The sequence below is a fragment of the Marmota monax genome, unplaced genomic scaffold (genome assembly GCF_021218885.2).
Source record: "Marmota monax isolate L192 unplaced genomic scaffold, Marmota_monax_Labrador192_F-V1.1 WCK01_AAM20220418_F8-fsc00084, whole genome shotgun sequence".
NCBI classification, from domain to species: domain Eukaryota; kingdom Metazoa; phylum Chordata; class Mammalia; order Rodentia; family Sciuridae; genus Marmota; species Marmota monax.
The window spans coordinates 7,631,047-7,651,539 of NW_026694575.1; positions in this window are offsets into that span (position 1 = coordinate 7,631,047).

Sequence of the window (20,493 nt, forward strand, 5' to 3'; positions counted from 1 at the left end):
CATGTATAACTACAATGCGCCAAAGAAAATTCAATAAATCCTACCTTCTTTCAAAAAGAAAGAGCCTGGGCAGCTTGACGAGTCAGTCTTTGGACGTCGGTAGGGGAGTGAGGGGTGTGCTCCCTGACCGCTGGGCATTTCGCCTGCAGCGTGGGAGCCCGCGGTGGCCCCTGGACATCTGGCCCTCCCGCCTGTCCTGTCCTGATTGGGCTCCAGCTGTCCCACCTCTCCTGCCTCAGTGCTTATTTCCCGGGCTTAGATCCAGTGTTGGGAGGTCACTGGCCTTGGTCAGAAGTGGGGGACAAGCTTGCTTGGTCTCTTTGCCCTCAGGAGCCATTTCTGAAACTCTAGCTTCCTGATCAGCATCTGTCTGACTCGGGACCCTCACGCCACCGTGCATGTGGAGCAGGTGAGGCTGGGGGAGTGGAGGCTGAAGTCCCCCTGTTCTGTGTGCTCAAGAAGTTTAACAAATGTCCACTCAAAACGTTTCGGACTATTGAAAGAAAGTAAATGGAGGGGGGCAGTTTAAGGAGCAAAGAGTCTCTAAGTCATTCCACTCTGAGTGACATGCCAACTAGGAGAGGGGGTTCCACTAGCACTTTTCAAGAATCTCCGGCTCCTAGCGGATTAGTCATTGGAATTCTTTATGACTACAGGGGATCCTGGCGGCAGTACTGACTGGTCATCCCTCCTCTGCCCTCCTACCACTACCTGCATCCCCCCTCCCCATACCCCCACCCCCTGAAGATGTCTGCACCAGCAGCCAGCGTCACAGGGAACAGGTGGCATATGGTTTGCCTTAGGCACGGAGGTGGAGGGGACCTATGTGTGGAGCATGAGTTGCTTTGGTCTTGCTTCCCCACTCCTCCAACTCCCACACTAGGACATCCTCCCTGGACAGCAGTGACAGAGAGCCCAAGAGGCGTTTGCCCACTTGGAAGAAGTGGGATGGACACCCCAGGACCCAGCTCCCGTTGCATCCCTGACCCTTCTCCTGTTGCGGCTGGGTGGAGCAGACCCATGGCAGGGTGGGCACGGATGCCCTGCTCCTAATGGTGATGTCTGTAGAGCATTCTGTGACCTGACACGTCACAGCTCTGGGCCTCAGTGTCCCTACTTGACATGGTGTGACTATGTTCCCCAACCCTACCCTCCCAGCTCCTTAGTGGGTACCTCTTTCCTCTTGCCTCTCCCCAAACCCATTTCGTGCTCAGCATCTCACCAGTGTCTGTCTCTCGACGATGCAGTAGGAGTGCTTTCCTCTAGAGACCCCCTGCGCAGGAAAGGGGCCTCTGAGCACCAGAAGTCTGCCAGGTGCAGATCAGTGAGACTTCAATGAGGGTATTTCAGTGGGGACTTCTTTTATTTTATTTATTTTTTTTGAAAGGGGAGTCTTTTCCAAAATGCCTGAAATCTGCCATGGCAGTGGAGGAGATGTCACACAGATGAGGCCATATGGTTGTCTTTTATTCTGATGTTAACCCATCAAATGTCCCACATACTGTGTAAAGGACAGGTATAAAAACCTATAACAGCCGGGCTTCAATGGTGCACGCCTGTAATGCCAGCGGCTACCAGCGGCTCAGGAGGCTGAGACAGGAGGATCACAAGTTCAAAGGCAGCCTCAGAAATTTAGTGAGGCACTTAGTGACTCAGTGAGACCCTGTCTCTAAATAAAATCTAAAAAGGTTTGGGGATGTGGCCCAGTGGTTATGCACCCCTGGGTTCATTCCGCAGTACCAAACAACAACAACAAAACTATAACACTTTTTAAAGACACCTACATATTGCTCAATTTATATTTTTATAGGTGTTCTATATGGGATGATGAGATGTAAAAATGCAACTTTTTGGTGTCATTAAAGTGACTTTTGTAGGCATTAGTTTTTCTGATGACTTCTACAGGGAGACTTCACACGTCCACCGCCTGAATTCCACCTGTCTCAACATTCTGCACTCCCGGGGTCCTCACGGGCCCTCCATGAGCACTTCGGAGTACACGTCAGACCACCCCCTCCTGCATGCTTCACGGTGGGTGCTCTAGGCTGGGGTTCACCATTTGCTTGTACTTGTTTTGAACAGATACTAAAATGCACAGGTCTTAAGTATATTACTTATATGCACGGATTTCTAAGACTCTCATGTCCATTTGGGTCCTGAGTCTCCGTACTTTCTCACCTAATGAAGCCAGAATCAGACAGGCAGTCAGCATAGATTGGTAAATCATCCTGTCAGGTCGTATCAAGGAGGCCAATTTTGAGTGAGTCTGGGAAGTGGGAGACTGCCCACTGAGGGATTGAAATGTTAATTCCTTCAGAGCCCTTCCTCCACCCTTAGGAGAACCTGCCCCTGCTCCAAACTGTTGCCAAGGTAACCTGTCCCAGGAATTGCCCCTCCCTCCCGGTTTTTAATGTGTCCTGGGCTGCTCCATCCTGCCCTTCCCCCTTCAGCCCACCTGTGTCCTACCTTTGGCCCTCCCATCCAGCATTCCTGGGCCTAGTCACTTAAGCAGGAAGGAGAAAGATAAGGGGAAGAGGGCAGGAGAACAGAGGAAGCCTAGGACATATAAAAAGGGTAGAACACCTCGCTTCTGGGGATACTAGGATACTAGCTATAGCCCCCTTCTCCCTCTGAGAGGAAGAAGTCTAGGTTACCCCTGCTTCATATGCTTGCCTGGGCTGCTTCTCTAATGTTCAGACTTCATCATGCGGGCAAGCAGGACTCGTCACTGATAACTGGCGGTATCACTAAGAACTAATTGAGCAATGATAGCCAAGTGTCCACTCTGTAGTCTCATCTGGAAGCCGGAGGCCTGGGCTCCTATATCCCTCAGTGAGGAGAAGCCCTTGTCACCCCTGTGCCAGCCATCGGGCCTCTCAGCTTCCTGGCAGTGGGTGCCGCCCGCTCCCCAGCTCCTTCCAGACGTGGTGGGAGGCCCCCAGCTGCTCCCCGGTGCCTTCTGCTGCTGCCTGGCCTTGTCCAGCTACACCCAGCAGCACTGGCTGTTACCACACATTGCTCCACAGTCATGGCCTTGGCTCTCACACTAACAGCGGGGGGAGCGGGGGGTCCGCTGAGCCCTCGGCTCAGTGGGTGATTGTTGTAAGTATTGTACCCACTTCACAGGTCTGGGCACTGAGGCTTAGAGAAGGGAGGTCATGCAGCTTGAGTCTGGGCTGAGGCCCCGGTGGCTTCACACACTGAGCTCGTCTTGTGTCCCCACAGAACTGTCCTCTGCCCCTGAGGTCTCATGTCACTCAGTGTGTGCTGGAAAGACTTTCTTGGAGAGGTGATTTGGGCACGGTGTTAAGCTGGTGGGTGAATGTGCAGAGGGCATAATTTGTGGTGTGTGTGACAGGAAGCACCCTGTCTGCTGGGAGGAGAGCTGTTCCCGGTCTGCAGATGTAGGCTGTGTTGTGGGTGAGCCATGTGACTTTAAGAAAGCCCCTTATGAAGTCCAGTCTTTTTTGAATGCTATGTATTTGCGCAATGAGGGTCATCCGCACACACGTTTGACTCCCCCTTTCAACACTCTGCCATTGTTTCCACTCTTGCTTTATAGGTGAGGAAACCAAGGCACAGAGAATGAAATAACCTCTCAAGGTCACATGGCTGAGGGACCAGGGTGCTCAGATTCTGGGGTTTCCTAGCTGCAGGCCCTTGCTGTATCTGCAGTGTGGGGACAAGCAGGCCTTACGTTGGGGTTGTGGAGTAGGACGCACAAAGTTCTATCTCCAGAGAAAAGCAAGCTGTGGCCCAAGGACCAAGCAGAGGTGACAAATGGAAACCTCTGGACCAAATTTGGTCCACGTCAGGCATGGGGTTCTCTTTAGAGAGGTTTTTTGACTTTTATTTTCCACTTAGATCATCAACACTTTAAAATCAGGACATGCACATCACAATATGTCTCCTAGCTTACCTTAATAAAATCAGCATCTGGCCAAAGCGGGTCCCTATCTGGGCACGAAGCAATTGTCTGGTGTTAGGCCTCGCGGGCTCCGTGTCCCTTTGCCTTCCCTCCCTGTCAGGTCCCATCAGGTTGACACTGTGGCATTCCGACACCAGGATTGCCTCCCTCGGAGTCTGCCTGGCTCCCATGGGCATGCCAAGTAGCCCAGGGGGTGCCTTGCTGTCCTGTCCCAAAGGGAGCCACAGCTGGGTCACTTTCTCTCTATGAGGTTGAAGGTCAGGGTGTTCCGGGAAGGTCAGCCCACGAGGTGCACAGGAATGCTCTGAAGGCGCCCCTGTCCCAGCGCCTCACCAGAGGTTTTACAGGTGGGGTGTTTTGCTGAGGGCTGGGGCTCTATCTGGGGTCCTTGTCTTTGGTCCCTTGCATTATTTGTGTCAGGTTTTGTCTCCTTGGTATCTGGGCACACGCCCCACACTGGCCCACAACTTCCTCCTGGCTGCCAAGGGCCTCCGACCCCCTCCAGCTGTGCACCCTGTTGCTCAGACTAGGATCCCAGAGTAAGTCATGTTGCCTGGGAGATGGGGCAGGAGTGGGCCCTTACCCAGCGGGGCCGCGAGGAGGCCACGGCAGGCATGTGGAAGATGTTTATGGATGCGTGTCTATTTTTGTGAGTACAAAAGTCGGTTTCAAAAAAAGGGCTCCAGGTGAAAAGTGACAGCCGTAGCACACAGCGCTGGTCTCTCAGGGAGCTGGAGAGCCACACGGGGCTGCCACCATCTTTTCCTCATCTTTGGGCCACATTCAGGGGCAGGCGTGGCCCTCCCTTCTCCCTTGCTGGCCTGGTGTCTCTCCCCTCTCCTGAGATGGGGGCCTGGACCTGGAAGGCAGGGCTGGGACCAGTGCTCCGCCTACGGGGCTCCTCCTGGCTGTGCCCTGCTGTCCTCGCAGCAGGGCCCTTTGCTGGTCTCCAAGTCCCGAGAAGACCTTCAGGGTTGGGGTAGAGAATACGGAACACCCTGGCTGCTGCAGAGGAAGGGCCGTCCCCACGGGTAACAGACATAGAGGTGCAAATGGACCGACCAGCAAAACCTCCGTGGAGAGTATCTTGGAGGAAGTAGCCCACCAGGTACGCAGACGGGTCCTGAGAGGCGGTCATGGGGCAGTTTCGCTGCTGTGTGAACATCATTGCCTGCGCTTACAGAACCAGGGGCCTAGGCCCAGCACTCCATGTGGCCCCTCCACGTGACCAAGAGACACAGTCAACACAGGGCGAATGAGGCTGCTCCTGGGTCCCGTGGCCCCTGATCACAGTCAATGTTGTATTCTAGGTAGGTATGTACTGGACAGCTGTACACATGGACACCAGTTCATTGTCATTGTCAAGTATTATGCATACTCTTTTATGTGTCTGGAAGTTACCACCTCAACCTGTGAGCAGGGCCTCCAGGCTGCAGTGTTGCTAGGCAGCAGCATCCTTCCAGTTGCTAGGCAACAGCATCCTTCCAGTTGCTAGGCAGCAGCGCCTTTCCAGTTGCTAGGAAACAGCACCCTTCCAGTTGCTAGGCAGTAGCACCCTTCCAGTTGCTAGGCAACAGCACCCTTCCAGTTGCTAGGAAACAGCATCCTTCCAGTTGCTAGGCAACAGCATCCTTCCAGTTGCTAGGAAACAGCACCCTTCCAGTTGCTAAGCAGCAGCACCCTCCAGCTCCATTACGGACCATAGGACCACCTTAGGTCTAGGTGTGGACTGTGGTTGTTGGAAAGAACAAGAAGACCTACGCTGAACTGAGGGAAGGGACTTGGCGGATGACTTCATCTCTTAGGCCTTGGTTTTCTCATCTGTGTGATGGAAATAAACTCAGCACCTGGCCTGAAAGTCCCCGAAGGAACAGTGAGGGACAGCTCATGCAGCGTGCTCAGTGGTCGTGGCCCAGCTGTGGTGCTGCTGTGAGGCGGGTCCTTCCTGGCGTTGCTCATTCTGATTCAGGCAGAGGATTAGCGCTGTCTGGGGCTCAAGCTGGAGTTGTCGTGAGGACATCTTTCAGAGGCTGTATTTTGGTGGTGCATTAACAGCCATGCCCTAGGGCCACCATTTTCCTGTGCCTTTATTTGGTCTGCAGGGACAGGGAACATTCTGTTCTGTTGGTCATCAGTCAAGACTGTGGGAGTGGACGGCCGCTCCGAGCACTTGGCAGCTTGTTGGGTTGGGCCGGAGCCAGCGGGGACCAGCGGCAGCCCATGGGCCTCGGCAGCAGGGCCGCTCTCCCACCCGGCTCCAGGCGCCAGCATGCGGCTGGGTTCGCCAAGGCTTCGCCAGGGTGCACCAGGGAACAGTATGTGAGCACGCTGCCTCGCCTGGAGATGGCCAGAATTTTTGCCAAGGTGACAATAGCACAAAGGACAGAAATGGGCAGGAGAAACCAGCCCGGCTTCCTCCGCGAGGGCGTCCCACTGAGAGGGCCCTTCTCCTTGGTGGTCTTGATGGAGCTCACAGGGATTCCCTGATTTTTGGAATAAACACGCTTTCTAGTTTCCACCCCTGATGCTCTGATTTATGGGGTCTTGCTGGCCCTGGAGGACTGGCCCTCTCAGTTCCTAGAGATGGGGAGGCAAGCGCCTGCCCCAGGCAAACCATCCCTTCCAGAGCCAGTGCTCAGCTGCCCTCTGCACCGGCTCTTACACTATCGCCGTTGTCACCCAGGGCAGGCACCCGGCCACGCGGCAATCCTGTACCCAGGTCGGCTAAAGTCCTCCAAACCAGACAGCTCCTCATCCTGCCCCTGGCCTCCCCTGTGCTTCTGTGTAGGAACACAATATAACCCCTCCACGTCCCCCTTGTCCCACCTTCTGACTGCCCCAGGTGGTCCACGGGGCCGCCGCACCCTGACTCCTGCTCCTGGAGAACTGTGAGTCGAGACCCCTCTTAACCTGTCTGTGCATCTTATCCTTGTCTGTGTGTCTTGTCCTGTTGAGAGCCACAACCGAGTCAAGATGGCTCCTGGCATTTTGCCAGAAGGAGTGGTTGGGAGGTGATGCCAGTGAGCCATTAAGATGATGATAATTAAGATAAGCTGTGTATAACTATTAAGATAATGACTGATTGCTGTAACTGGATGATGCTAAATTGAAACAAGCTGTGTGTTCAGTTGTGTATATAAACCTCTGCTGTCCGGCAATAAGGCGGCTCCTGCTACCTTGGGTGCCCGCTACTTTTGAGTTCTTGCGGAGTTCCCGTTGAGTTCCGGTAGAGTTCCCGTTGGGTTCTGGCAATAAAATAGTTCCTGTTTGAACCTACAAGTGGCTCGTGACCTCCTGGTTATTTGTGCCTAGCCAGACTACAGCATTGTCCCTGTCTGTGTGTCTTGTCCCTGCCTGTCTGTGGGTCAGACCCACTCTCAGGTGCCTTGACAACCACACTTGATGGACATTGGCTACTGAACAGGCCAATAAGCAGGATCCAGATATGGACGTATTCAACTTGGTGGCCCTTCAGTCCTCATGGAAATTATAGAGGTGGGCACTGCCTTTCTTGAGAATCAAATGGACACTTTCTTTGGCTTCCAGTTTTGGAGGCTTAAGTGCATGGTGGCTTGAGCTGGCATTTTCGTCTGAGAACATCTCTCAGAGGGTGTATTTTGGTGGCGTATTAACAGCCATGCTACCTTGCTGAGGCTGGCTTTGAACCTGCAATCCTCCTACCTCAGCCTCCTGAGCTGATAAGAGGTGTGCATCACCATGCCCAGCACTGGCCTGGGGCTGTCCTGGGGACTGGAGTGTCCCCCAGAGTCTCCCATGTTAAAGGCCTGATCATAGCCGGAGGTACTTGTAGGAGGCGACCCCGTGAGAGGAAGTTGGTCATGGGGGTGGAGTGGGGGGCAGCGTGCCTTTGGAGGGGAGTGGTGAGCCGCCCCTCCTCCCTCTCTCTCTGCTCCAGGCCCCCTCGGGTGAGCAGCTCTGCGCCCCCAGGGCCCCATCCTGTGCTGCCTGACCACAGGCCCGAAGCCCGGGGCCAAGCCACCATGCACTGAAGCCTCCGAAACTGGAAGCCAAAGAAAATTTCCTCCATAAAAGTTGACCGTCTCAGGTGTTTTGTCACAGTCATGAAAAGCTGACTAACACAGGGCCCAGGGCCTTACCTGGAGGGCCGGAATGACTCTGTGTCCAGCACTGGGCTGGTGTGTTGGGAGGACGTGGCTGCAGGCTGGTCACCAGTCAGCCCACACTGTGCTCTGGGCAGGCTCCTAGTCTGCCTTGGTTCCATTGCAGGGGGCTCAGGGAGTCCAGGGACTTGCTTCAGATTCAACCTCGGCCCCTCCGAGTTCAGTTCTTCCTAATGTTTGCTTTAAAGATCTTTATTTTAATAATTACAGATCCACAGGAAGATGAACATCACAGAGGTCCTCTCGTCCTTCGCCCAATTTCTTTAGGGGTTACGTCTTCCATAATGACATCATCATGCAAAACCCCAGCAGCTAACCCCACCACCACCAAAGAGTGGACAACGCTCCTCAACTTACATGGGAGTTACAGTCCCCCAAACTCTTTGTAAGTTGAAGAAATTGTTAGTAAAAAACATGTGTGGAAACCCCCCCCCACCCCGCACACAGGACCCCCACCCCCAGCTTAGCGACTCACACACGGTGGCCCGCCGTCGTCTCCTTCTAACTATGGGCCATCAGGGAGCTGCCCGCGTCTCACAGGAGCATGGAACCACACACTGCTGGCCTGGGAAGACCCACACTCAAATCCAAAGTAGGGCTTCTAAACCTTCAGGAGAAAATCAAAAAGTCAAAAATCATAAAGTCAAAAATTGCAAGGGGCACCATCGTTAGTCACCAGGGTTACCTGCACCTGCTTGGAGATGTGAGCCACCTGGGAAAGTAGAAAACCTGAAAATAATCAGTCAGGTCTGAACTGCAGGGACACAAGTTAGGTTAGAAGGGGGCCTGGTGGCCCCAGCCCTGACGGCAACGGGACTCTGAACAGGGCCCCGTTAAGGGGGTACATGGAAGGCTTCCTTGTAGCGGGGATCATGGGTAAACCCGGTGTCTGGGGCTTGGCAGGGACGCCCATCTCCAGGAGGCTGTGTTTGTCCCAGGGTGGGAGCCACGGCAGGGCACCAGTGTGACCTGGGCTTTCTCCAACCGTGAAACTTCACCTAGGAGTTCCCAGAAAAGCTGCTTCCTGTCTTAATGGCTCAGACCGACCCAGGATTTATCCACGGCTTCCAACAGTTAGTTAGGGACCGTCTGTAGGTCTGTCATTTGCACACCTGTGGATGTGTGTAACTACCATCCGGACACAGAGTTGCTAGGCAGCAGCGCCCTCCAGCTCAAGCCACCATGCACTGAAGCCTCCGAAACTGGAAGCCAAAAGAGAATGTCCATTTGATTCTCAAGAAAGGCAGTGCCCACCTCTATAATTTCCATGAGGACTGTAATTTCCGTTCACTCCACTGTCTCTCCCATTCCCACCCCTTCCTTCTCTTCCTTCCCCTTTGTCTGATCCAGTGAGCTGATAGTCCCTTGCCCTTTATTGTGAGTCAGCATCTGCATGTCAGGGAGAACATCCAGCCTTTGTTTGGGATGCCTTATTTCACTTAGCACTATAGTCTCCAGTTCCATCCGTTTACCAGCAAATACCATAATTTTATCCTTCTTTACAGGTGAGTAATATTCCATGGTGTATTTGTTTTAATTCTCACAACAGCTTGCTGGGGAGCTTTTCTGGTCCTGTCAGGTGACAAAACAGGCTCAGGGGACGAAACTTGTCCACAGTCCCCCAGCCAGGAAGTCTTGAGCCCAGGGCTGCTTGATTCAAAGCCTGGGCTCCACCCAGTCCTCCCTCCTCCCCCTCCTTCCAGCACTGGGGATAAGATGCGCGATGGGCACGTGCTCTACTGCTGCCTTCCCGCTGCTCTGCTGGGCCCCGGCCTGGCCCGTCTCCCCCTCAGGTGTGCACTTCCTCTCTAGGCTCCACCTACCACCCGACTCTGGATTCCTGTTCTTATTGCAGACGCTGCTGTTGGGCCTAGTGGGCACCTGTCTGTCGGGTCAGGTGATTTCCTTCAGAGCCTATTTACTCTGATGGATGCTTTGGCTGGTCACTGGGTGGACGCGTCATTGTCCTGCGGCCTCTCAAGCCCCTGCTTGTCCTGGCTTGTGTGCTTTTACTCCAGATGCCATGGGAGTCGAGTGCTGCTGATAGGAATCATGGCTACCCGCACCAGCCAGGCCTCCTGGGAAACAGGAGGCCCAACAGAGGAGGGCTGAGCCAGGCAACGGGCCAGGCTGATGGGGGCCGACGAGGACCATGAGGCACCAGGCACCGCGGCGTCTGCAGGAGCCATGGCTACCCTAGACCTGAGAGGATGAGAGAAGGGTGCCTGCTACTGGGCCTGGGCAGAGCTGGGGACCTGTCCAGAGGCTGTGGCATGGGACCAGATCCACAGTGAGGCAGTGGGGAGTGGGACTGCGACCCCCCCACGGGCCAAACCCACCTGGAGGCCCAAGAAAGGGGCAGGTGATGCGGTCCACAGAGGCTGGCCTCCAAGGGCCCAGAGCAGGGCAGAGGAGGGTGCAGGAGGGGTGGATATGGCAGGCTGGAAGATGGCCTCCCAAACAGGGCCTAGTCCAGCCCTGGAACCTGAGGGCGGATGGGATCAACGCAGTTTGTAAGAGGGATACAGGGTCGGAGTGGGTAGGAGACATAATGGCAGGAGCAAGAAGTGGCAGCCATGTGACAAGGCCAGGAGCTAAGAAATGTGGGTGCCTGGGGGACAGAGAGGAAGGAAGCGGGTTCTCCCGTGGGCAGCTGCAGGTGGAACTGGCACTGCCTGCACCTTTGCAACCCAGGGCTGTGGCTGCGGCCTCATAGCTCAAACCGGGCAGCCCGGGGAGGTGGGGAGGTGCCTGGGGGGACTTAGTATTCACCTAAGAACTTCAGTGTTTGCTAATTACTAAAGGAGAACTTCAGTATTTACAGCGTTTACCTCAGGTCACCTGCAGGGAGCCAGAGGACATGCAATGCTCCTCCTGAGTCTCTCTGGCGGGCCTTCTCTGGGACAGAAGGGACTCTAGAGGCTTGCTTACAGTCACTTAAAGCTGTTGGACTGTGTTATGGTTTAGCTCTGACTGTTCCCCCCAAAGCTCAGGTAAGACAAGACAAGACTGTTCAGAGGTGATCTGATTAAATTATGAGAGCTGTGGCCTAATCAGGGAATTAATCAACTTGATGGATTGATAATTTGAATGTATACTGCGTTGGGTGGCAGCATAGGCAGGTGGGGCAGGCTGCAGGAGGCAGGTTGCTGAGGGCATGCCTGGGGATTCTATCATGTTCCCCCCACTCCTCCCTTGCTCTCTCTCTATTTCCCACTCCCATGAGCTGAGCAGTTACCCTCCTTCATTCCTTTCCACCATGATGACCTACCTCACCTCAGACCCCCCGAGTAATGGAGTTGGCCACCCATTGACTGCACCTCTGAGCCCATGAGCCTCCCCACCAACAAAACAAAACAAAAAACTCACTAACAGAGATTGATACCCAGAGTGGAGTTGTTGCTGTGACTCACCTGACTATGTGGCTTGGAAATTTTCTGGAGCTGGCTTGCAGGAGGAGTTTGGAAAAGTTTGGAGATGCAGGATGGAGATCGCTTAGAATGTTGTAGATGGAATTTAATGGGCTATTCTGGTGGAAACGCTGAAGACCAGAATGCCAAGAGAAAGGCAGCAGACTGTAAAGACTGTGCTCATGAGGTTTCATAAGAGAATGGGGACTCCACTGGAAGCTGGACTAGAGCTCATTTATGTTACATTCTGGCAAAGAACTTGTCTACGTTTTAACCATGTCCTGAGATTTTTGTGTGAGGCTGAATTTAAAAGTAACAGACTAATTAATCTGGTGAAGAAATTTAAAGATAGCACAGCATTTAGGCAGTGCCATGGGTATTGCTGGCAGTTTAACAATCTTCATGATGAGAACCAGGGGCAAAATCAGGCAGGAAAGATTTGGAAAGCTTACGATTTAGACAGAAAAGTATATGTAAAATTGGGACTAAAGAAGGTGTGGTTGTTGAAGAGATCACTGCCACTAATGGGAAGCTAAGTACTTTGCACAGACACTAGGAAAGGTGTCTTGAGGTCATCTCAGGACCACACCCATTACAGACTTGAGGATGTAAAAGGGAAACTCTTTGAGAAAAGACCATGGACCCTCTGCTCACACAGAGGTGTCTAGGAAGTTGTTTTTCCAAAATTCAGTTCGCCATGCTCCGATTCTCAGACACTCAGAGGCTCCTGCAGCCATGTTCCAGCTTCTGATGGAGCAGAGTTTGGCGTCATCAGTGTGGTTCTGGTTCTGCAGAGCGCTGGAGTAAAGGGTGTCACGGAGGCTTTTATCCAGATTTCAAAGAAAGACCTGGGATTCCAGCAACTTGTAGCAACTTTGGGATTCCCATGGGAAGCCCCTGAGAGGGTAATGATGAAGCTTTGAGAAGGAAGGTGGAGCTGGAGGGGGGGCGGTCCCCAGATGAAGAGCTTCCAGTAATGATGGACATCTGCCCAGCCAAGCTTCCCGACAGAGCCAGGCTGAGAGAAAGGCCACGTGAGCTGCGACCAGCAAGGCCACGCAGGTGGGGCTACCCGAACTCCTTGGAGAGAACATCCAGATTCTGGAGACGAGCTACAGGACCTGTTTGCTTAGCTGGAGTTTAGTCTTCATGTGGTCCCATCCCTTCCTTCTGGACCCCATTTCTCCTTTTTGGAATGGAAATGTTCACTCCGTGCCATTGTGTATTGGATGTACCCAACTTGTTTGGGGTTTTTCCAGGGACTTATAACTTAGAGGAGACTTTGGAGTTGGGCTTTTGGGCAACACTGGAACTGGGAAGGCCACGGTGAACCTTCAAGATGGACCAAATGCATTCTGTCTTGTGAGATAGACATGAGCTGTGGGGCCAGGGGCAGAATTTTATGGTTTGGATAGGAGGCATCCCCCAAAGCTCATTGGAGACAATGCAGGAATATTCAGGAGTGAAACGATCCGGTGATGAGAGTTGAAACCTAATCTGCGAATCACACTACTTGGTGAACTAATAAATTTAAAGGACCACGGTGCGGGGTGGTGACTGTGGGCAGGTGGGGCCTGGCTGGGAGAGGTGGCCCTGGGATCAGGTTTTTGCCCTGTCTCCTTCCTTTCTCTCTGCTGCCCAGTTGCCATGAGCTGGGTAGTGTTTCTTCTCTAGGTCCTTCCACCATGAAGTCCCACCTCATCATGGCCCAGAGCAATGGCGATGGCCAGCCATGCACCGACACCCCTGAGGCCGTGAGACCAAATAAACTTCTCCTTCTTCATATTATTCTCATCAGGTGTTTTTGGTCACAGGGACAGATGACTGGCAGAGACTGATTCTCATTGGCTTGGTTTGGGCCATGTGACCTCCTTAAACCAGGTGCCACGTGGCTGGGTGGGCATGTGCTCTGATTAGCCGGATATGGCTCCTGGGTCCACCCCTGCAGCCAAAGCATGGGGGTGAGTCTGACTAAACCAGACCTTGGAGAAATTGAGCTCCCCAGGAGAAACCGAATCCCACAAATAGGAGATGGAAGAGGAGACACTGGTGATACACGGACATCCCAGAATGTCCAGGGAACAGAAATGTGAAGGGTCAACTGAAAAACCACAATTTAGTTGCTAGGCTGCTCCCTGGTAGAAGGGTGCCCGCCTGTGATCCCAGCGCTCAGGAGGCTGAGGCGGAAGGATCGTGAGTTCAAAGCCAGCCTCAGAGAAAGTGAGGCACTAAGTAACTCGGTGAGATCCGTCTCTAAATCACATACGAAATAGGGCTGGGGACGTGGCTCAGTGGCCCCAATACCCCCCACCCCCGAAAGAAGACTTCCTCTGGTCGTATTGAATGTATTCCCTTCAACTTCAACTTGACTAAGGGTCTCCTTGGTGAACCCTATAAAGGGGAAAATTGTTAAAAAATAAATGCATTTGGGGATTCTTAAAGTTCTGAGCATTATCTTTCCCAAGTGATTTTGAGGGAACAAAATGAACAAAGAATGCTCATGCATAGAGGATACCAGAAACTCCATCCATTAAATCCCTCGAGCGAGAGCCCAGGGAAGGCCCCTGTGTTCCTGGACACCAGGGCCGCCTGGTGCTTTTAATAAGGGAGGCTTGTTCTGGCCAGTGGTTCTGGCCACGGTCCAGGGACGCTTGCTGCAATCTCTCTCTCAAATTCCTCCTCAATTTCCTGAGGAATTCTTTCTATTTTTCTTTTCCTTTTATCTTTTTTGAAATTTTTAAATTACTTTTTCAGCCTGAATCTGCTTCCTGGCTATTTATAAGAGCTGGGTGCCACCCAGAGGTGGCTATGTTCTTCAGACAAAGTCTGGAGTGTTTTGTTTTCTGTGCCTCCTTAGCTTGAAGGTGGAGTGAAATGTGGTCAGACCCAGAGTTTGGCTCAAGTGCCACCACCATGTCTAGAAGATGGCAGTAGCAGTAAGGATACTTTGCAAGTAGCAAAGAAACAAACAAAACAAAAACAAGAAAACACCAAACAAAAACAACTCAAAATAGCCTACGGGTTACGGGAATTCATTGGTTCGTGTAACCTAAATGCCTAGAGATGGTAAGCCTTCAGGTACGGTTTGATCAAGCTTTTGCATAGTTCTCCGTGGAGGCAGGAATGTTCGTCCTCCTTATTCACTGAAGTAACTGAAGATCTAGAACAGAATCTAGTATCCAGATATTTGAATAGTGTGTAGAAATAAATAAATATTTTTGAATGAACACAATTATTTCCACTCTGCCTTCTCTGTGGATCGGTGTGGTCTCAGGCAATGCAGAACAGGACTGATGAGGTGATGTCTTTACCTAGCTGTCTGTCTACCTACGTATCCATCATTCTATCTACATCTCTACCTCTTTTTCTTTCTCCTTCACTTTCTCTCCCTCTCTCTCCTTCCCCCCTCCCTCCCCCTCCCTCCCTCCCTCCCTCCCTCCCTCTCTCTCTCTCTCTTCCTCTTTCTCCAAAAAAGTGCATACCCTTACATCACTGTCTAGCTAAAGCTTCGCAAAACAAAGGCCTCCAGCATTTTAAAAGGGAACTGAGGCCAGAACCCCGAAGCGACTGTCTTTAGACCGCCCTTTCACTTCCTCATGGCAGACTGCGGTGGATGCGCTTCTCCCTGAGTTTCCCAGCCTGTACCTTCTGCTTGCTTTCCAAATGCGCAGTCCCCCCCACCCCAGCTGGACTGGGAGCTGGAATTCATCCCCAGTCCTGCTGCTCTATGTGTTCCCAAGTTGGCAGCAAAACCCTTTCAAACCATAGCTGTCGTTTGTGCAAAGGGAACGTGTGCCCGCCAACCGCTCCACTGGACAGCCACAGCTCTGCACCCCACAGGGGGCAGCCTGGAGGGGCCCCCACCTGCCTCCTGTCTCAGAACCCAGATGGTTCCTGCCGAGCCCAGCTGTTCTGAACTCCAACCTTTTGTGCCTACGGAACATCCAGCCCAGGGCCCACCTCATCTCTTTGCAGATAACTAAATGCACTTGAGGATGAGCTAGTGAATTTCCAGTTACTTATTTCAAATATTTAATTCTTTTGGTCCTCTTACTTAAAAATGCCTCATGTCTGTGGGCTGAGCTGGCTGACGGGTGATCCTGTTTCTCTTTCTCCGCGTATGGACTGCACATTCAGGAAAGAGCCCCAAGGGCTCTGTCAGGCCTGGGCAAACTTCCCAAGATGGGTTTCGATGAATTGAACCAAAGGTGGCCTGAGCGTCCATCAAGTCCTGTGTGACAGACCCCAGGGAGCTGCCAGGGCGAGAACCCATGGAGACCGGCCAGAGATACCACAAGGGAAAGCCAGCGTCCCTGGCGTCCCTGCAGCGTGGGTGTGGAATGCGCAAGAGTAGCCTGGGCCAGGGGCCACCGTGTCACATGCAGGCTCCACCAAGTCAGTTGAGCACATTCCTAACTCTTTATGAACCTGAGCAAAGAGAGGACACTGTTAGCAAGCAGATCTCCAGGGGCTTCTTTGATGGGCACTTCAGGTGATATTCTGAGCGAGTGGGAGCTGGGCAAGGGGCAGCAGGGCGGAGGGCGGACATGCCTCTGGTTGGGCACCTCTCCTGATGAACGGCGGGGGACTCGCCCCTGCAGGTAGGGGATGGGCATTCTCATGAAGGGCCTCAACGGGATGTGCAGTAGATCTGGGCTCCACCCAGGGGAGACCTCTTGGAGATCAAGGTGGGTACCACATGCAGACTGCAGAGTCAGTGTGAACCGACGCATGTACCCCGCCTCGCTGGGGGGGCCTGACTCCGGCTTCCTCCTGTGTTGAACTCAGCACCTTCCTCTCGCCCCAGGAAGACGCCTCCAGGTTTGTGGACCTTCCCCAGGATCGCTTTCCCTCCTGGCGTCGTTTCTGCAACTGGAGGCGATGTTCTGTGCCAGGCCGGGCTGTGTCCTCTTAGGACGATGCCTCTGGCCCTCTTAGACCCACTTGGGGAAACAGTGCCGGGACTGTGGTCCCCAGAGCCACTCACAAGAGATGAGACTCCCTGGACTGAGGCCCAGCAGAGGTCACACAGGGGCTCTGGGCCAGGTTCTGCCCTAAGCAGGACATGGCCACTGCATGCGGCAGGTCGCTGGCCCTGGGATGGGCCTTTCAGGTTCCTGTGGACCCCAGCTTCATGGCTTCCTGTGGCTGGGTGGCCTGTCCCCAAGCCTTGGAATGCCCGCATCTTCAGGGTTCTGCTCTGTGTAAGCTTTTTTAGTATTTATTATTATTATTTGCTTCAGGAATTTTATCACAGCTGAGATCTGCTTCAGTGGTATGCGTATGGGAAATGTTGATATTCTTGGATTTGGGATCTTTCCCTCCATCTCTGCCTCTGCCTCTCTCTTACACGCAGCCTGCGGACGTTGGTATGGGACCAATTACTCCAGGTTGCAGTCATTACTTTTATATAACTGGAGTTGGGGACTTGTGAATCAATTCCATACCCATTAGCAATGCAGGCTTGAGCCAAGATGTATTTTTTTTCTCCTTTTCTCTTTTTAACAGGACTGGACAGTGTTGAATCCTTGAAGAAAAAATCAACACCTTTTTTTTTTTTTTTTTGAGTTGACAGCACATTCCTCCCGTGGAGAGCTGATGGAGATATAAGTGTAAGAAAACCTCTAATTGAATCCAGCACATGGCGAGCCGCGCCGAGCCAAGCACACCCAGCTGAAATCACATGTGTCACTGGTCTCAGCCCCTCGGGGCAGCAGCACAGGGAAATATTTCTGGATTGTGTCTCTGGCGGCCCTTCCTAGCCACGTGGCCAAGGCAGAATAAGAAGGGCCCTGTTCTTGGGCAGCGGCTTCGGGGTCGGCCAGGCACCCAGCTACCCTTGATAAGCGGTCCTGTTGTTGGTTGCTGAAAGGGCAGGGACACAAGGGTGACCCCGAGAAACAGAAGGGTTGGCGAGGGCCCTCCTCAGGGGCTTTCAGTGCACTCCCCAGGCCAGGGCTTCTCGGCTTCCTGAGTGGTGGCTGGGGGGTGCATCTGTCCCCACACCCCAGAACTGGGACATGCCAGGATGTGCCCTTTGGTCCAGTGCTCTGGTGCTCAGGGCGAGCCCTGGGGGACATCTGGGCCCCCTCTGATGTGAGGAGGCTGCAGAGAGAGGGGTCCTCCTTTCAGAATTCCTCCCCGATGACTCACAGCCAGGTGCCCCAGCGCCCCAGCTGCTCTGCCTCACGTGGTCGCTCCCTGGGGATGAGCCCTCTGAGGCCTGGTCCCTGGCTGGGGAGGGAAAGAGCGAGGGCCCCAGAAACCATGCTCTGGAGTTGGAGGGCAGAGGAAGCCCCTTCCCCAGCAGCCGCGGCCACGGCTTGAATTCAGGCAGGGTCTCTGTGCCTCCTGCTGGGCTATTGAGCTATGAAGGGTCTCCACGGGCACTGCTCCACTTTGGACCCCCACCTAGAGGCCACTGGTATCAGTGTGGAGTGTGGAGGTGGCAGCAGCTCTAGGGACTCCCTCTCCAGCCTTGGACTGAGTGCACTCTGCTGCTAATCTGGGCGGTGGCGTTCTGCCCTCACCCACCGACGACTGAGCTATATGTGCCGCCCAGCTCTGTCCCTGAGCCCCCGGGGCTGCAGGGGAGTCCCTGGGCGTCTGCAGAGTGGGCGGCCTGGTCTGCACACCCGGCCCTTCTGCCTGGGAGTCCTGGTTGGAAGAGGCATTCCAGGACATTCTTTCTGTCTGGCGTGGGGACTTGGCCTAAACCTTGAACCAAAAAACCGGAACAAACTGCACCAGTTTGCTCAACCTTGAACCAAATCCAAATATTTTTTAATATCACTGAGAACCGAACCAGAGCTCTGGGGTTTGGTTTGGTTTGTTTCCCACCCACCAGCGACCACTCAGGGAACATGGCGGAGCTGGATGGGGACCTTCTATCTCCTGAAGGACCAAGAGGGACCCAGAAGAGGACCCCTGGCAGGCGGGGGAGGCAGAGCCGGCTCTGCAGAGGTGCCCCCTCTCCTGCTGCAGGGTGGGAGGCTGAGGAGGCCCGTGGGCACAGCGAGGGCGCAGCCACCAAGCCCACCTGGGGTTGGCCTGGGGGCCCGAGACAGCTGAACGTTCGCAGCCACAGGCGCTCGGTGGGCGCCTACTGCAATCGGGCAGCAGTGGGCTGGCCCAGCATCGTCTCTTCTCTGGACCACACTGAGGGCGTCCATGGGCACTGGCTCTGGGAATGAAGCTGTGACCCTTGGTCTCTCCAATAAACTGCCTGGTGAGCAACTGCAACGATCCTCCTAAATACTGTCCCCCTGGAGCCGCGGGCTGTGACCCTCTGGGCGGATGTGCCTAGTTAAGGTCTCAGGAGGAGGTCACCCTGGAATTAGAGCACGCCTTAAGTCCAATGACCAGGGTCTTCATAGTAAGAGGAGAGGACACAGGGAGAGGGGCGTGGGGAGGGGACCAGGCAGGGACTGGAGGCTGCAGAGCTGGCGGGGACCAGGACGGAGTCCTCTGCAGAGATGCCTTGGTCGCCCCTTCTAGCACCCTGAACGGTGCAAAAATGGACATTATTTGAAGCCACTGCAGCAGCCACAGGAGGATCACAGGTGTCCCAGAGGGCGAAGGGCTGGCCGGCCACACCCCTCCCTTCCGAGGGAAAGCGGTTGACTTCTAGTGCATAATGACTCATCTCTGTGTCACGTGACCCCACACGCTGTTGGCCACGTGAGGACACCCACCTCTGGGCGCCCGGTCACTCCAGATCCATGGAGACAGGGACACACCCTGGGCCCAGGGCTTGGTGGGGACTGCAAAGGGAATCTGGAGGAGGAGATCAGGTGCAGGAGGTGGAGAAGCCACGGTGCAGTCAGCAGGATGCTGCCCACCCTGAGGGGACAGTCCCTGCAAGGACATGAGGTGCCACAGGAAGCCTGAGTCTGGATTCGGGGACTGCTTTGGCCTCCTCTGGCTGCCTCCAGTCCATCCCCAAGTCCCCAGCCCCCCTGGGCGGCCCTCTGTTCCCTGCAGTCTGAAGCAGCCTGTCCAAAGCACAACCCAGGGGAGACCACCCTAGAAAGAGAGGGGCTTGAACTTCAGGCTCTACCCGGGCTGGCTGTGGCCCTGTGGGGCTGCCTGGTGTCTCCAAGGGCCGCTGTCCTCCTCTGTCACATGGAGCTGATGCTATCTGTCAGAGGTTCTGTGAGGGATGAACCAGCTACAGAACAAGACGCTACAGAACAAGACGTGTCCACCTCAATGTGTCCTTCCCAAGTGCACACAGGGTTCCGAGAAGGATCTGGGTCTGGATCTAAAGTGTTGAAATGAGGCCCCTGTTTCCAGTTTGAACCAGTCGAGTGACTGTTTGTTTGTTTGTATTGGGGATTGAACCCAGGGGTACTTAACCCCTGAGCCACACCCCCAGCCCTTTTTATGCTTTGAGACAGGGCCTCCCTAAGTTGCTTAGGGCCTCACTAAGTTGCTGAGGCTGGCTTTGAACTTGGGATCCTCCTGCCTCAGCCTCCTGAGCCCCAGGCATGGGTCACCCAGCCTGGCACAAGTAATATTTTGAAACCCCTTTGGTTGGGCTCAGTTTGGGGTTTCATAAGACAATCCAAGTTTAGTTGGGGATGGAAATTTAGTCAACGGGTGTGGTTCCATCCCCATTTTGCTTATGACTTGATTCAGTTGATGTCCCCCAAAGAGTTTGTCCACAGAGCATTAAGTAAGAATCCCAGCAAGCCACTCGCCTGACACGACACTCCCTAACTCACAGGGCTTCTCTAGGAGCTTGATAGCACTTCATACATCACTTCAGACATCAGGGGCCTTCAGAGCCAGATCCGCTGGCCTCGCCCACGCGGTCCCGGAGGCCCAGGCCGTGCCAGTCACTAGCCCAACCCGCCCCTTCCCCGCCCCTGGGTCCCCGGGGAGGAAGAACACTCAATCTTTAAAACATGGACTTATTTTCATCCGAGTCTTCAGCTTGGGAAAGATGAGAAAAGTTAAGGCAAAATGCACACGTGGTCTCAGGCAGACTCTTCTGCCTCCGGAAGAAGGG